Source organism: Bombina bombina, chromosome 1 (genome assembly GCF_027579735.1).
Source record: "Bombina bombina isolate aBomBom1 chromosome 1, aBomBom1.pri, whole genome shotgun sequence".
In the NCBI taxonomy this organism is placed as follows: Eukaryota; Metazoa; Chordata; class Amphibia; order Anura; family Bombinatoridae; genus Bombina; species Bombina bombina.
The window spans coordinates 1320689763-1320703611 of record NC_069499.1 but is presented as its reverse complement, the minus strand read 5'-3'; the positions used below and the strand labels follow the sequence as shown (position 1 = coordinate 1320703611).

At 42.9% G+C, this 13849-nt stretch overlaps 1 protein-coding gene across 1 annotated transcript in view; it reads left to right on the top strand.

The window, feature by feature from the left end:
- VPS35 (VPS35 retromer complex component) overlaps nucleotides 1–13849 on the top strand; it is a 588646-nt gene that overhangs the window by 529422 nt on the left and 45375 nt on the right. The window lies entirely within an intron of this gene.

The following is a 13849-nucleotide window of genomic DNA, read 5'->3' as shown; positions in this document are numbered from 1 at the left end:
TAATGCGAACGTCGTCTGTGATGGGCGGGGCCTATTTTTGCGTGCTCAGACGCGCAGTTTACTCTGACTGAGAAGGCAGCAGACATTAGCTCCGGTTGGGCCCAAACTGATGTTCTGTTAACCGGATCGTTATCGAGTCATTTTGCAGTACCCTGGGGGCAGGTAGGCTGATGTTCTGTTAACCGGATCGTTATCGAGTCATTTTGCAGTACCCTGGGGGCAGGTAGGTGCCACAGCACAGCTGTGGCGAGTTGCAGGGGTCGTTTTTTCAAATCAAATAATTTTTTTGTTATAAAAATCTTTTAAAGGTTAATTTCACCCATTGCTCTTAGGGTGCAATAATTTTTGGCACTATTGTATATGTGTAGCTAATTAGATAGCGTTTTTCAACGTTTTTAGGCAGTTTGGGAAAAATTGTGCGCTTTTTTTATTTTTTAAAGGCGCAGTACACGTTTTTCAAAAATTTGTTTAAATCAATAAATAAAGTGTTTAACGACTATTGTGGTTATGACTAGTCTGTTCAACATGTCTGACATTGAGGAAACTTATTGCTATATGTGTTTGGAAGCCATTGTGGAACCCCCTCTTACATTGTGTACCTCTTGTACTGAAAGGGCATTACATTGTAAAAAGCATATTTTAGGTAAAGAAAGTGTGTCTAAGGATGATTCTCAATCCGAAGAGAATCAGGATATGCCATCTAATTCTCCCCAAGTGTCACAACCTTTAACGCCCACACAAGCGACGCCAAGTACCTCTAGTGCGTCTAATTCTTTTACTCTGCAGGAGATGGCTGCAGCTATGTCAACTGCCCTTACAGAGGTATTATCTAAATTACCAGTGTTACAGGATAAACGCAGTAGATCAGGTATTAATGTGAATACTGAATCCTCTGATGCTTTATTGGCTTTTTCCGCTGTACCCTCACAGTGTTCTGAGTTGGGGGTCAGGGAATTGCTGTATGAGGGAGAACTTTCAGACTCAGGAAATGTGTTACCTCAGACAGATTCGGACGTGATGTCCTTTAAGTTTAAGCTTGAACACCTCCGCCTGTTACTTCGGGAGGTTTTAGCGACTCTGGATGATTGTGACCCTATTGTGATACCACCAGAGAAATTGTGTAAGATGGACAAATATCTAGAGGTACCTACTTACACTGATGTTTTTCCGGTTCCTAAAAGAATTTCGGAAATTGTAAAAAAGGAATGGGATAGACCAGGTATTCCGTTCTCTCCCCCTCCTAATTTTAAGAAAATGTTTCCCATATCAGACACCATTCGGGACTCTTGGCAAACGGTCCCTAAGGTGGAAGGAGCTATATCTACCCTGGCTAAGCATACAACTATACCTATTGAAGACAGTTGTGCTTTCAAATACCCTATGGATAGAAAGTTAGAAGGTCTTCTAAAGAAATTATTTATTCATCAGGGTTTCCTTTTACGACCGACGGCTTGCATTGTTCCAGTTACTACTGCAGCAGCTTTTTGGTTTGATGCTCTAGAAGAGTCTCTGAAGGTTGAGACTCCATTAGATGACATTTTGGATAGAATTAAGGCTCTCAAGCTAGCTAATTCTTTTTTTTTTTTTTACTTTTTTATTGAAAAGAAGTTCACAGTACAATAGCAGTAAAGCATCATAGCAGCGTATTATACATTTAACAGGTATATACGATAAAGTACAGCTTGATGGTTACATATATTTCACTTACTGATACATTCAAAAACCTTTAAACATGTAGGAGAATAGTAAACTTTTCAATCAAAGAAAAAATAGAAAGAAAAACAGGGCATTCATTGGCCCTAATTAGAAAACTAGTAAAGGATGGGCCAGCAGAGCCCATAAGATTGTTTTCCAGGTAACTTGATATACAGAGATCGAACAAAAATAAACATCTCCCTCGAAGAAGGGGTAGAAGAGAATGGATTAGGGAAAAGGGGGGGGGGGAAGGGGAGAGAAAAAAAAAGGGGGGCATACGTACTACATACTCCTCACTATTCGAATGTGAAGCAGAAAAGAAAGCAGATCGTGCTTATCGGATCTCAAGCCAGTCAGACCACGTCTCCCAATAAGAATCCAGAGTACTGGTTTCTCCAGCTACATATCTTTCCATAGTTGCAAAATGATTTATCACCTCACAGATCTCGTTTAGACTTGGAGGTTCAGTCTGCTTCCAGGCCTGGGCTATGCACAATTTAGTAGCTGCTAAAACATAGATTAAAAACCTCTTGGCGCTCAGGGAAAAAGACTTTGGGAGGATATGAAGCAAAGCTATCTTGGGGGTCAAATGAACATCCAGATTTATGGAGCCAAGCAACATCTCGACCTCTCTTCACAAAGAAGCCACCTTCGGGCAGTCCCACCATACATGGAGGTCAGAACCTTTGAGATCACACTGTCTCCAGCATTTTCCAATGGTTGACAGAAACATTGCCGCTACTCGTGTCGGAACTCTATGCCATTTCAATACAATCTTCATGTATGTTTCAAAGACTGTGACACAATGAAGAGTCTTTTTTGAAAGCGTAATCGCATATGAAATGTCACGTTCCGAAATAGTTGCATTTAGTTCTCGACTCCAAGCTCGTATTTGCCATTTTAGACTAGGCATATAATCATTGAGGAGGGTGGCATAGTGAAAAGATATGGGTCTGAGTCCCATCCCACCTTGACACCACCTGGTCTCCCACTTAGTTTTTTCCCGCAAGGATGCCATTGGGAATCCCCTGGCCTTAACAATACTCAGCACTCTATAGCTCTCAAATCTGAACCACAGTGGGTTTTCCCCACTGGATCCGACTAATTGTGAAGCAGTTGCAAGGGCCCCAGATTGGTAAAGATCAGAAATCCTGACAATACCTTTACTTTTCCAAAAGTCAAAGTGGATCTCCGGTGAGTTCCACAGCAGCCCCTTCAGACTCTGGATAGGAGAAGGATAGGGTGAGACACCCAACCGGTGACTGAGATCATGCCAGATGCGCAACGACTGGTTGACAATAGGGTTAGTGACCCGAGTGGAGAGATTCGCGTGTTTAGGGACCCAGATGGTGTCCCGTAGGTCCAAGCCTACAGGTAAGGCTTGTTGCTCTAATTGATACCAGCCTGGTCTATCGGCTTCCAATCCCCATGCAGAAACATGCATGAGCCTTGTCGCTTCGTAATAGAGGTAAATGTTGGGGAATGCAATACCACCCTTGGAAAAAGGCCTCTGTAGAATTTTGTATGCTATTCTTGGGACTTTGTTTTTCCAGACATAATGGAGGAAGATTCTATGGATCTGTTGAAGAATTCGATGAGGCACATTAAGTGGGAGACATAGAAAAAGATATAAGGCCTTCGGAAGAAGCGACATCTTAAGTGTGGCAACTCGCCCAAGCCAGGAAATTTCCCGGTGGTCCCATGCCTTTGTCAGAGATCGAATATCAGCCAGCAACTTGTCAAAGTTGGATTTAAGCATGGTATCTACATTGCCGCTAAGCATTACACCCAAATGAGTTAAATATTCTGTAGACCACTGAAAATCGAATTTGTCCCGCAACCGAAGCAATCGTTCCGTCGAGAGGTTCATGGCATAGGCTTCAGCCTTGGCGACATTGGATTTATAATAACTAAGTCCGCTAAATTTTTCAATTAAGCTAAAGACCCCCGGAATCGAAGATTCCGGATTAGTCAGCAACAAGGTCACGTCATCCGCGAAAAGGGCGATTCTCTCCTCACGAGCCGAATATGTAACTCCAGTAATTTGATCTGATTGCCGAATCGCTTGGGCAAAGGGTTCCATTACCAGAGAGAAGATTAGAGGGGAGAGGGAGAGAGGGCACCCTTGCCTGGTACCTTTAGAAATATTTATTACCGGTGAACAAAACCCAGGACCTCTAATTTGCGCATGGGGAGATGAGTAAAGAGCCTGTATGGCCAAGATAATTTGCGGAGAGAAGTTAAACACTCTGAGGACTTCCTAAATGTACTCCCACCGGACGCTGTCGAAAGCCTTTTCGGCGTCTAGAGACAGGGCTACCAGTGGGGTTTTATTTTTAAGGGCATCCGAGAATATCGTAATTAAGCGCCTCGTATTGTCTGGGCCTTGACGGCCTTTAGTAAAGCCGACTGGTCCGACTGTATAAGAGTGGGTAGCAGATTACCTAGCCTATCAGCAAGAAGCTTAGAGTATAGCTTTGTGTCGACATTAATTAACTAAATCAGGCGGTAGCTACTGCATAGTGTCACGCCCTTATTTGGTTTGGGAATAGCGACAATTGTCGCCTCAAGGTTCTTTCTCAGTATTTGGCTGTCTGTTTTGATCTCGTTAAAAAGTGGCCCTAATACCGGGATCAATAGCTTCGAAAATCTCTTATAAAAAAAGCCAGGGAAACCATCCGGTCCCGGGGCCTTATTATTTTGTAGATTTTTAAGAAGCAGTGCAATTTCCCTATCATGAAACAGTTCTAGAAGAATCTCCTTGTCCTCCTCTGAAAGCACCGGAAGGTGCAGTCCCCGGAGAAAATCATTGACCTCCTCAACCGAGGGCGAACTGGAAGGTTCACTTTTGGCTATGTTATATAGCTTATCATAAAATATCGCGAAGGCTGTCCCAATGTCAGCCGGAGCACATACTTTCTTGCCATCGTGGACAATATTATCGCTGCAGCCACTCGGTTCTTCAGTTTACCAGCCAAGAGTGAGTCTGCCTTGTTGCTTTTATGATATTAAAGCTGCTTAAAAGTGGAGAGAGCTTTTTGAACCCTCTGCAGTTCCAGTTCTTTAATCAGGCCTCTTAGCCTCTGTACCTCTGTCGTGAGTAACTGGGAAGGATTTTTTCTGTTTAAAGCTTCCGCTGATCGTAAGTCACAATGCAATTTCCCTATGGGAGCACCGGCAGGCCGGCGTAATTTTGCTACCTTAGTGATACATACACCTCTTAGATAGGCTTTCATGGCCGCAAATCTGATTTGGTGGGAGGTTTGTCCCTCCTGGTTGTCTTGTAGGAACCTGGTAATATCCTCCTCGAGTCCCAGAAGAAAAGAAGTATCTTTCCACAAAAAACTTGGGATAGCTAATTCTTTTATTACTGATGCTGCTTTTCAAATTGCTAAATTGGCGGCGAAAAATGCAGGATTTGCCATTTTAGCGCGTAGAGCGTTATGGCTCAAATTTTGGTCTGCTATCCAAGAAGCCCGCTGCTGCTACAAAGACAGCATGAAGGGGCGGCCCCCGATCCGGGACTGGATCTAGTAGGGGGCAGACTTTCTTTCTTTGCTCAGGCTTGGGCAATAGATGTTCAGGACCCCTGGGCACTGGAAATCGTGACCCACAGGTATCAACTGGAATTCAAGGAATTTCTCCCAAGAGGGAGATTTCATCTTTCTTTGTAGACCAGATGTAGACCAGATAAAAAGAGAGGCGTTCTTACGCTGTGTAAAAGACCTCTCTACCATGGGAGTAATTTGTCCCGTTCCAAAACTGGAACAGTGGCAGGGATTTTACTCAAATCTTTTCGTGGTTCCCAAAAAAGAGGGAACTTTCAGACCCATTTTAGATCTCAAGTGTCTAAACAAGTTTCTCAGAGTTCCATCATTCAAGATGGAGACTATACGAACAATCTTACCAATGATCCAGGAGGGTCAATATATGACTACCGTGGACTTGAAGGATGCATACCTTCATATCCCTATTCACAAGGATCATCATCAGTTCCTAAGGTTTGCCTTCCTGGACAAGCATCAGTTCGTGGCTCTTCCCTTCAGGTTGGCCACAGCACCCAGAATCTTCACAAAGGTTCTAGGGTCTCTTCTAGCGGTTCTCAGACCGCGGGGTATAGCAGTGGCGCCTTATCTGGACGATATTTTTATTCAAGCGGCGATTTATCATCTTACAAAATCTCACACGGACACAGTGTTGTCTTTCCTGAGAACTTACGGCTGGAACGTGAACATAGAAAAGAGTTCACTAGTTCCATGAACAAGGGTTCCCTTCTTGGGAACTCTGATAGACTCGGTAGACATGAAAATATTTCTGATGGAGGTCAGAAAGTCAAAGATTCTAAATGCTTGCCGAGCACTACAGTCCATTCCTCGGTCATCAGTGGCTCAGTGTATGGAGGTCATTGGATTAATGGTAGCGGCAATGGACATCATTCCGTTTGCTCGCTTTCATCTCAGACCACTGCAGCTGTGCATGCTCGGACAGTGGAATGGGGACTATGCAAATTTAAGATAAATCTGGATCTAGAGACCAGAGACTCTCGTCTTTTATGGTTGTCGCCGGATCATCTGTCCCAGGGGACGTGTTTCCGCAGACCCTCGTGGGTGATAGTGACAATGGACGCCAGTCTTCTGGGCTGGGGTGCAGTCTGGAATTCCCTGAAGGCTCAGGGTGTTTGGACTCAGGTGGAGTCTCTACTTCCAATCAATATTCTGGAACTGAGAGCAATATTCAATGCGCTTCAGGCGTGGCCTCAGTTGGCTTCGGCCAAATTCATCAGATTCCAGTCGGACAATATCACGACTGTGGCGTATATCAATCATCAGGGGGGAACAAGGAGTTCCTTAGCGATGATAGAAGTATCCAAGATAATCCAATGGGCGGAGGCCCACTCTTGCTATCTATAGGCAATCTACATCCCAGGAGTAGAAAACTGGGAAGCGGATTTTCTAAGTTGTCAGACTCTTCATCCTTGGGAGTGGGAACTCCATCCGGAGGTGTTTGTCTCATTGATTCGTCAATGGGGCAGACCGGAATTGGATCTGATGGCATCTCGTCAGAATGCCAAGCTTCCACGTTGCGGATCCAGGTCGAGGGATCCTCAGGCCGAACTGATAGATGCCTTGGCAGTGCCTTGGTCGTTCAGCCTAGCTTATGTGTTTCCACCGTTTCCTCTCCTTCCACGCGTGATTGCTCGGATCAAACAGGAGAGAGCTTCAGTAATCCTGATAGCGCCTGCGTGGCCACACAGGACTTGGTATGCGGATCTAGTGGACATGTACTCTTTGCCACCGTGGAAACTTCCATTGAGACAGGACCTTCTCATTCAAGGACCTTTCCAACATCCAAATCTAAATTCTCTGCAGCTGACTGCTTGGAGATTGAACGCTTGATTTTATCTAAGCGGGGATTCTCTGATTCGGTCATTGATACTTTGATACAGGCTCGTAAGCCTGTCACTAGAAAAATCTATCATAAGATATGGCGTAAATATCTTTATTGGTGTGAATCCAAGGGTTACTCATGGAGTAAAGTTAGGATTCCCAGGATTCTGTCTTTTCTCCAAGAAGGATTTGAGAAATGGTTATCAGCGAGTTCCTTAAAGGGACAGATTTCTGCTTTGTCGATTTCTTTTACTAGATACGACGAGTCCACGGATTCATCCTTTACTTGTGGGATATTATCCTCCTGCTAACAGGAAGTGGCAAAGAGCACCACAGCAGTGCTGTCTATATAGCTCCTCCCTTGACTCCACCCCCAGTCATTCTCTTTGCCTATACTAAGTAATAGGAAGGGTAAAGTGAGAGAGGTGATAAAATGATAGTTTTTATTTTCTTCAAGCAAGACTTTTTTATTGTAAATGGTACCGGTGAGTGCTATTTATTCCCAGGCAGTAGATGGATGAAGATTTCTGCCTGGAGACTGATGATCTTAGCAGTTGTCACTAAGATCCAGGATAGTTCCCACAGAATGGCTGAGGAGTACTTAAGAAACTTCAGTGTGAGGAACGTTTTTCATGCTACAAGCATTGAGGTATGTTCAGTCATTTTTTTTCTGTAGAGACTGTGTTATTTCAGAATTTGCTGACAGTATTCCCATAATGGAAGGGGTAAGCAGTAATCCTACATGTGAAATAGAAGGATATTACTGGGACCTGTATGTTTTTGGGCTGAAAAAATGGTTGACACTGATGACATAATGTTTGTTGGGCAAACGATTTTATGTTTAGAGGACAATTAACGTTTTTTTGTGTGAAGCAAACGTTTTTATTTTTGATGGCAATGGAGGGTGCACCTAGCTTTCTTTTAGACCTGGGTATATGAAAACCCACATGGCTAGGTTGTAGACCGCTTTATAGCGGTTTTTGCAAGGCAGTGAGACATCGATGTAGATGGGCGGGGCTTATTTTCGCGCCTCAGTTGCGCAGTTGAATTCCCCATGCAAGCAGCATGCTCCGGTGGGCCTCAAAGATTTGGCCTAATCAAAGTGGTAGATTGATTTGGCAGACACCTGAGGGCAGGTAGGCGCCACAGCAAAGCTGTGGCGAGGTGCAGGGGGTTATTTGGTTAATTCATAGGGTTTTTTGAACGTTTTTGCCATTAAGGGTTAAGTATTCCTTTTCTTGTGGTGCAATCTTAGCTAGCAAGATAAGTCACATATATTCTTAAATTGGGATAATTTTATCATTTTAGAGCAGTTTTGGAAAAATTGTACGCTTTTTTTTCTCTTAAAGGCGCAGTACCGTTTTTCAGATTATTTTTTTCACTAAATAAAGTGTTTTCAAGCCTGTTTGTGGTCATTACTAGCCTGTTTTAACATGTCTGAGGAAAGCCAATGTTCCATGTGTTTAGAAGCCATTGTGGAACCCCACTTAAAATGTGTCCCTCATGTACTGAAAGGGCCTTACATTGCAAAGAACATATTTTAGCTGATAAAAGTATGTCTCAGGATGATTCTCAGTCTGAAGAGAATCAGGTTATGCAATCTACATCTCCCCAAGTGTCACAACCTTTAACGCCCGCAGAAGCGACGCCAAGTACTTCTAGCGCGTCTAATTCTTTCACCCAGCAAGATATGGCTGCAGTTATGTCTACTACCGTTACAGAGAGGTATTATCTAAACTGCCAGGTTTACAGGGTAAGCGCAGCAGGTCAGGTATTAGAGTAAATACTGAGCCCTCTGATGCTTTATTGGCCATCTCCGATGTACCCTCACAGTGTTCTGAGTTGGGTGTGGGGGAATTGCTGTCTGAGGGAGAGCTTTCTGATTCAGGAAAGATGTTCCCTCTAACAGACTCAGATGTGACGGAGTTTAAGCTTGAACACCTCCGCTTGTTACTCAGGGAGGTTTTAGCGACTCTGGATGATTGTCACCCTATTGCCATCCCACCAGAGAAATTGTGTAAAATGGATAAATATCTAGAGGTCCCTACTTACACTAATGTTTTTCCAGTCCCTAGACGAATTTCGGACATTGTTACTAAGGAATGGGATAGACCAGGCATTCCGTTCTCTCCCCCTCCTACTTTTAAGAAAATGTTTCCCATATCTGATACCATTCGGGATTTGTGGCAGATGGTCCCTAAGGTGGAGGGAGATATTTCTACCCTGGCTAAGCGTACAACTATACCTATTGAGGACAGTTGTGCTTTTAAAGATACTATGGATAAAAAATTAGAGGGTCTTCTAAAGAATTTGTTTATTCATCAGGGGTTTCTTCTACAACCTATAGCGTGCATTGTTCCAGTAACTACTGCAGCAGCTTTTTGGTTTGAGGCTCTAGAGGAGTCTCTTAAGGTTGAGACCCCATTAGATGATATTTTGGATAGAATTAAGGCTCTCAAGTTAGCTAATTATTTTATTACATATGCCGCTTTCCAAATGGCTAAATTAGCGGCAAAGAATGCAGGCTTTGCCATTTTAGCGCGTAGAGCGTTATTGCTCAAGTCTTTGTCTGCTGATGTGTCATCTAAATCCAAACTTTTAGCTATTCCCTTAAAGGGTAAGACCCTATTCGGGCCTGAACTAAAGGAGATCATTTCCGACATTACTGGAGGTAAAGGTCATGCCCTTCCTCAGGACAAGATGGTTAAAATGAGGACCGAACAGAATAATTTTCGTTCTTTTCGAAACTTTAAAAGTGGTCCCTCTACTTCCTCCTCCGCCACCAAGCAGGAGGGGAACTTTGCACAATCCAAGTCAGTCTGGAGACCTAACCAGACCTGGAATAAAGGTAAACAGGCCAAGAAGCCCGCTGCTGCTACCAAGACAGCATGAAGGGGCAGCCCACGATCCGTAACCAGATCTAGTAGGGGGCAGACTTTCTCTCTTCGCTCAGGCTTGGGCAATAGACGTTCAGGATTCCTGGGCATTAGAAATTGTGACCCAGGGGGTATCGTCTAGAATTCAAGGATTCTCTCCCAAGAGGGAGATTTCATCTTTCACGTTTGTCTGTAGACCAGACAAAAAGAGAGGCGTTCTTACGCTGTGTAAAAGACCTATATACCATGGGTGCAATCTGCCCAGTTCCAAAACTAGAACAGGGGCAGGGGTTTTACTCAAATCTGTTTGTGGTTCCCAAAAAAGAGGGAACCTTCAGACAGATTTTAGATCTCAAATGCCTAAACAAATTTCTCAGAGTCCCATCGTTCAAGATGGAGACCATTCAAACAAGTTTACCAATGATCCAGGAGGGTCAATATATGACTACCGTGGACTTAAAGGATGCGTATCTTCACATTCCTATCCACAGAGATCATCACCAGTTTCTCAGGTTCGCCTTCCTGGACAAACACTACCAGTTTGTTGGTTCCTTCTGGTGGTTCTAAGGCCGCGGGGCATAGCAGTGGCGCCCTATCTGGACGATATTTTGATTCAGGCGTCAACTTACCAGCTAGCCAAATCTCACACGGACATAGTGTTGGCTTTTCTAAGAACTCACTAGTTCCTCTGACAAGAGTTCCTTTCCTAGGAACTCTAATAGACTCGGTAGACATGAAAATTTTTCTGACGGAGGTCAGAAAATCAAAGATCTTAACTACTTGCCGAGCACTTCATTCCATTCCTCGGCCATCAGTGGCGCAGTGTATGGAGGTCATTGGGTTAATGGTAGCGGCAATGGACATAGTTCCGTTTGCTCGCTTACATCTCAGACCCCTTCAGCTGTGCATGCTCAAACAGTGGAATGGGGATTATGCAGATTTATCTGCTCGGATAAATCTGGATCTAGAGACCAGAGACTCTCTTCATTGGTGGTTGTCTCAGGATCATCTGTCCCAGGGAATGTGCTTCCGCAGGCCAGCATGGGTCATAGTGATGACGGACACCAGCCTCTTGGGCTGGGGTGCAGTCTGGAATTCCCTGAAGGCTCAGGGTGTTTGGACTCAGGAGGAGTCACTACTACCAATAAATTTTCTGGAACTGAGAGCAATATTCAACGCTCTTCAAGCGTGGCCTCAGCTGGCTTCAGCCAAATTCATATGATTCGGACAATATCACGAGTTCTCTAGCGATGATAGAGGTTTCCAAAATAATTTGATGGGCAGAGACTCACTCTTGCCATCTATCAGCAATATATATCCCAGGAGTGGAGAACTGGGAAGCGGATTTTCTAAGTCGTCAGACTTTTCATCCGGGGGAGTGAGAGCTCCATCGGGAGGTGTTTGCGGCATTAATCCATCAATGGGGCACACCGGAATTGGATCTGATGGCATCTTGTCAGAATGCCAAACTTCCTTGTTATGGGTCCAGATCAAGGGATCCTCAAGCAGTACATTCTGATAAGGTGGTTTTACGTACCAAACCTGGATTTCTTCCTAAGGTTGTTTCAAATAAGAATATTAATCAGGAAATTGTTGTTCCTTCCTTGTGTCCTAATCCTTCTTCTAAGAAGGAGCGTCTGTTACATAACCTGGAAGTGGTCCGCGCCTTCAAGTTTTATTTATAGGCAACCAACAATTTCCGTCAATCATCTTCATTATTGATTGTTTATTCTGGAAAGCGTAGGGGTCAGAAAGCTACGGCTACCTCTCTTTCTTTTTGGCTGAGAAGTATCATCCGCCTGGCATATGAGACTGCTGGACAGCAGACTCCTGAAAGAATTACGGCTCATTCTACTAGGGCTGTGGCTTCCACATGGGCCTTTAAAAACGATGCTTCTGTTGAACAGATTTGTAAGGCTGCGACTTGGTCGTCTCTTCATACTTTTTCCAAATTTTACAAATTTGATACTTTTGCTTCTTCTGAGGCTGTTTTTGGGAGAAAGGTTCTTCAAGCAGTGGTGCCTTCCGTTTAGGTCTCTGTCTTGTCCCTCCCGTTTCATTTGTGTCCTGTAGCTTTGGTATTGTATCCCACAAGTAAGGATGAAATCCGTGGACTCGTCGTATCTTGTAGAAGAAAAGGAAATTAATGCTTACCTGATAAATTGATTTCTTCTACGATACGACTAAGCCACGGCCCTCCCTGTCATTTTAAGACAGATTATATTTTATTTTTACAACTTCAGTCACCTCTGCACCTTTAGCTTTTCCTTTCTCTTCCTAATCCTTCGGTCGAAAGACTGGGGGTGGAGGGAAGGGAGGAGCTATATATACAGCTCTGCTGTGGTGCTCTTTGCCACTTCCTGTTAGCAGGAGGATAATATCCCACAAGTAAGGATGAAATCCGTGGACTCGTTGTATCGTAGAAGAAATCAATTTATCAGGTAAGCATAGATTTCCTTTTTTAGTAAGATGAGATGGTTTTAATTTAAAGGCTCAGTATGATTTTTGTTTCCTTGTCCTAATCCAAAGAATTCAATTGAAAGTCTCTTACTAATTTTTGATGTTGTAAGAGCATAAGAATTTTACTTACATATTTCATAGGCCAGAGCTGTTTCATTAGCTTCTTAGCTAGCATTCTTGATCACCAAGGCTTTCTTAGAGGCAGGATAGTCTTTTAAAAAAAAACATTTTGCCCATTTTACTAGATCAGTTTCCTCTTCTTGAGTTTTCAAGAAAAAGGCTTATATTGAACAAATTTGCAAGGCATCTACATGTTTTTTCTTACATACTTTCTCTAATTTCTTACACTTTTGATGTGTTTGGTAGGAAAGTCCTTCAGGCAGCAGTGTCTGGTGTTTAGGTGCCTACCTTAAAAAAATGTTTTGCACCTCCCAATTAATCATGGATTCCACTGCTTGATTTTAGTTTCCAGGTGTAATGGCTTATGGACTCTGATCACCTTATGAAAGAAAACAAAATGTATGCTTCCATGATAAATTAATTTATTTTATGGTGGTGAGATTCCATGAGACTCGTCTAGTTTAATTTTTTACTTTATTTTTTTCTGACAGCAGTTCTAGTTTGCACCTCTTTTTCCCTGAGTTTTCCATTCCTACTGTTCTATTTCTCCTTTCTTGACTTTAGGTCAGACTGGAATACCTGAGGGGTGAGAGAGAATAAGTGCTGTTAGAGCTTTGGGAATCTTTAATTTTTTTCCTCTAGAGCTATTTCTCATTAAAGTAGGCTGACCATATTGCCGCTTTAAAAAGGGACACATATGAAAAATACTTATGTCAGGGCTGTTTTCAGGACTGTTTTCAGGGCTGTTTAAAAATACATATGTCAGGGCTGTTTTCAGGACTGTTTTCAGGGCTGTTTAAAGAAATGATTTGTATAAGAACCCTGACATATGTATTTTTCATATGTGTTCCTTCTTAAAGCGGCAATATGGTCAGCCTACATTAAAGGGATATGTCAAACTGTTGCTTCTGAAAATTTAATTTGTGTCATACAAGCTACTGCTGACTCCCTGAGAAGATGTTTAGTTTAAATACTTAAGCACAGGCCCTCGCATTAAATGTGCATATGCTGCAGGTAAAACTGTAATATCTTTTAATAGAAGCATTTTTTCTATAGTAATTATTTTGCAAAAATACTTATAATTGAAATTGAAATGCACCCATGCCCGATTAATTTTTTGACCTTTTTTATCCCTTTAAACTGCTGAGTACAAATACAGTAGAATGTTTTTTCCTCCTGTAGCTGTCTTCAAAGTAGTCCTATAACCCCTTACAGTTATCAGTTAGTGAAGCTCTGCATCTTCACACTAAATGCACCATCTTGGAGCTTATATTTATGTAAATTTAAAACTGTGCAAAAACTGCAAACATA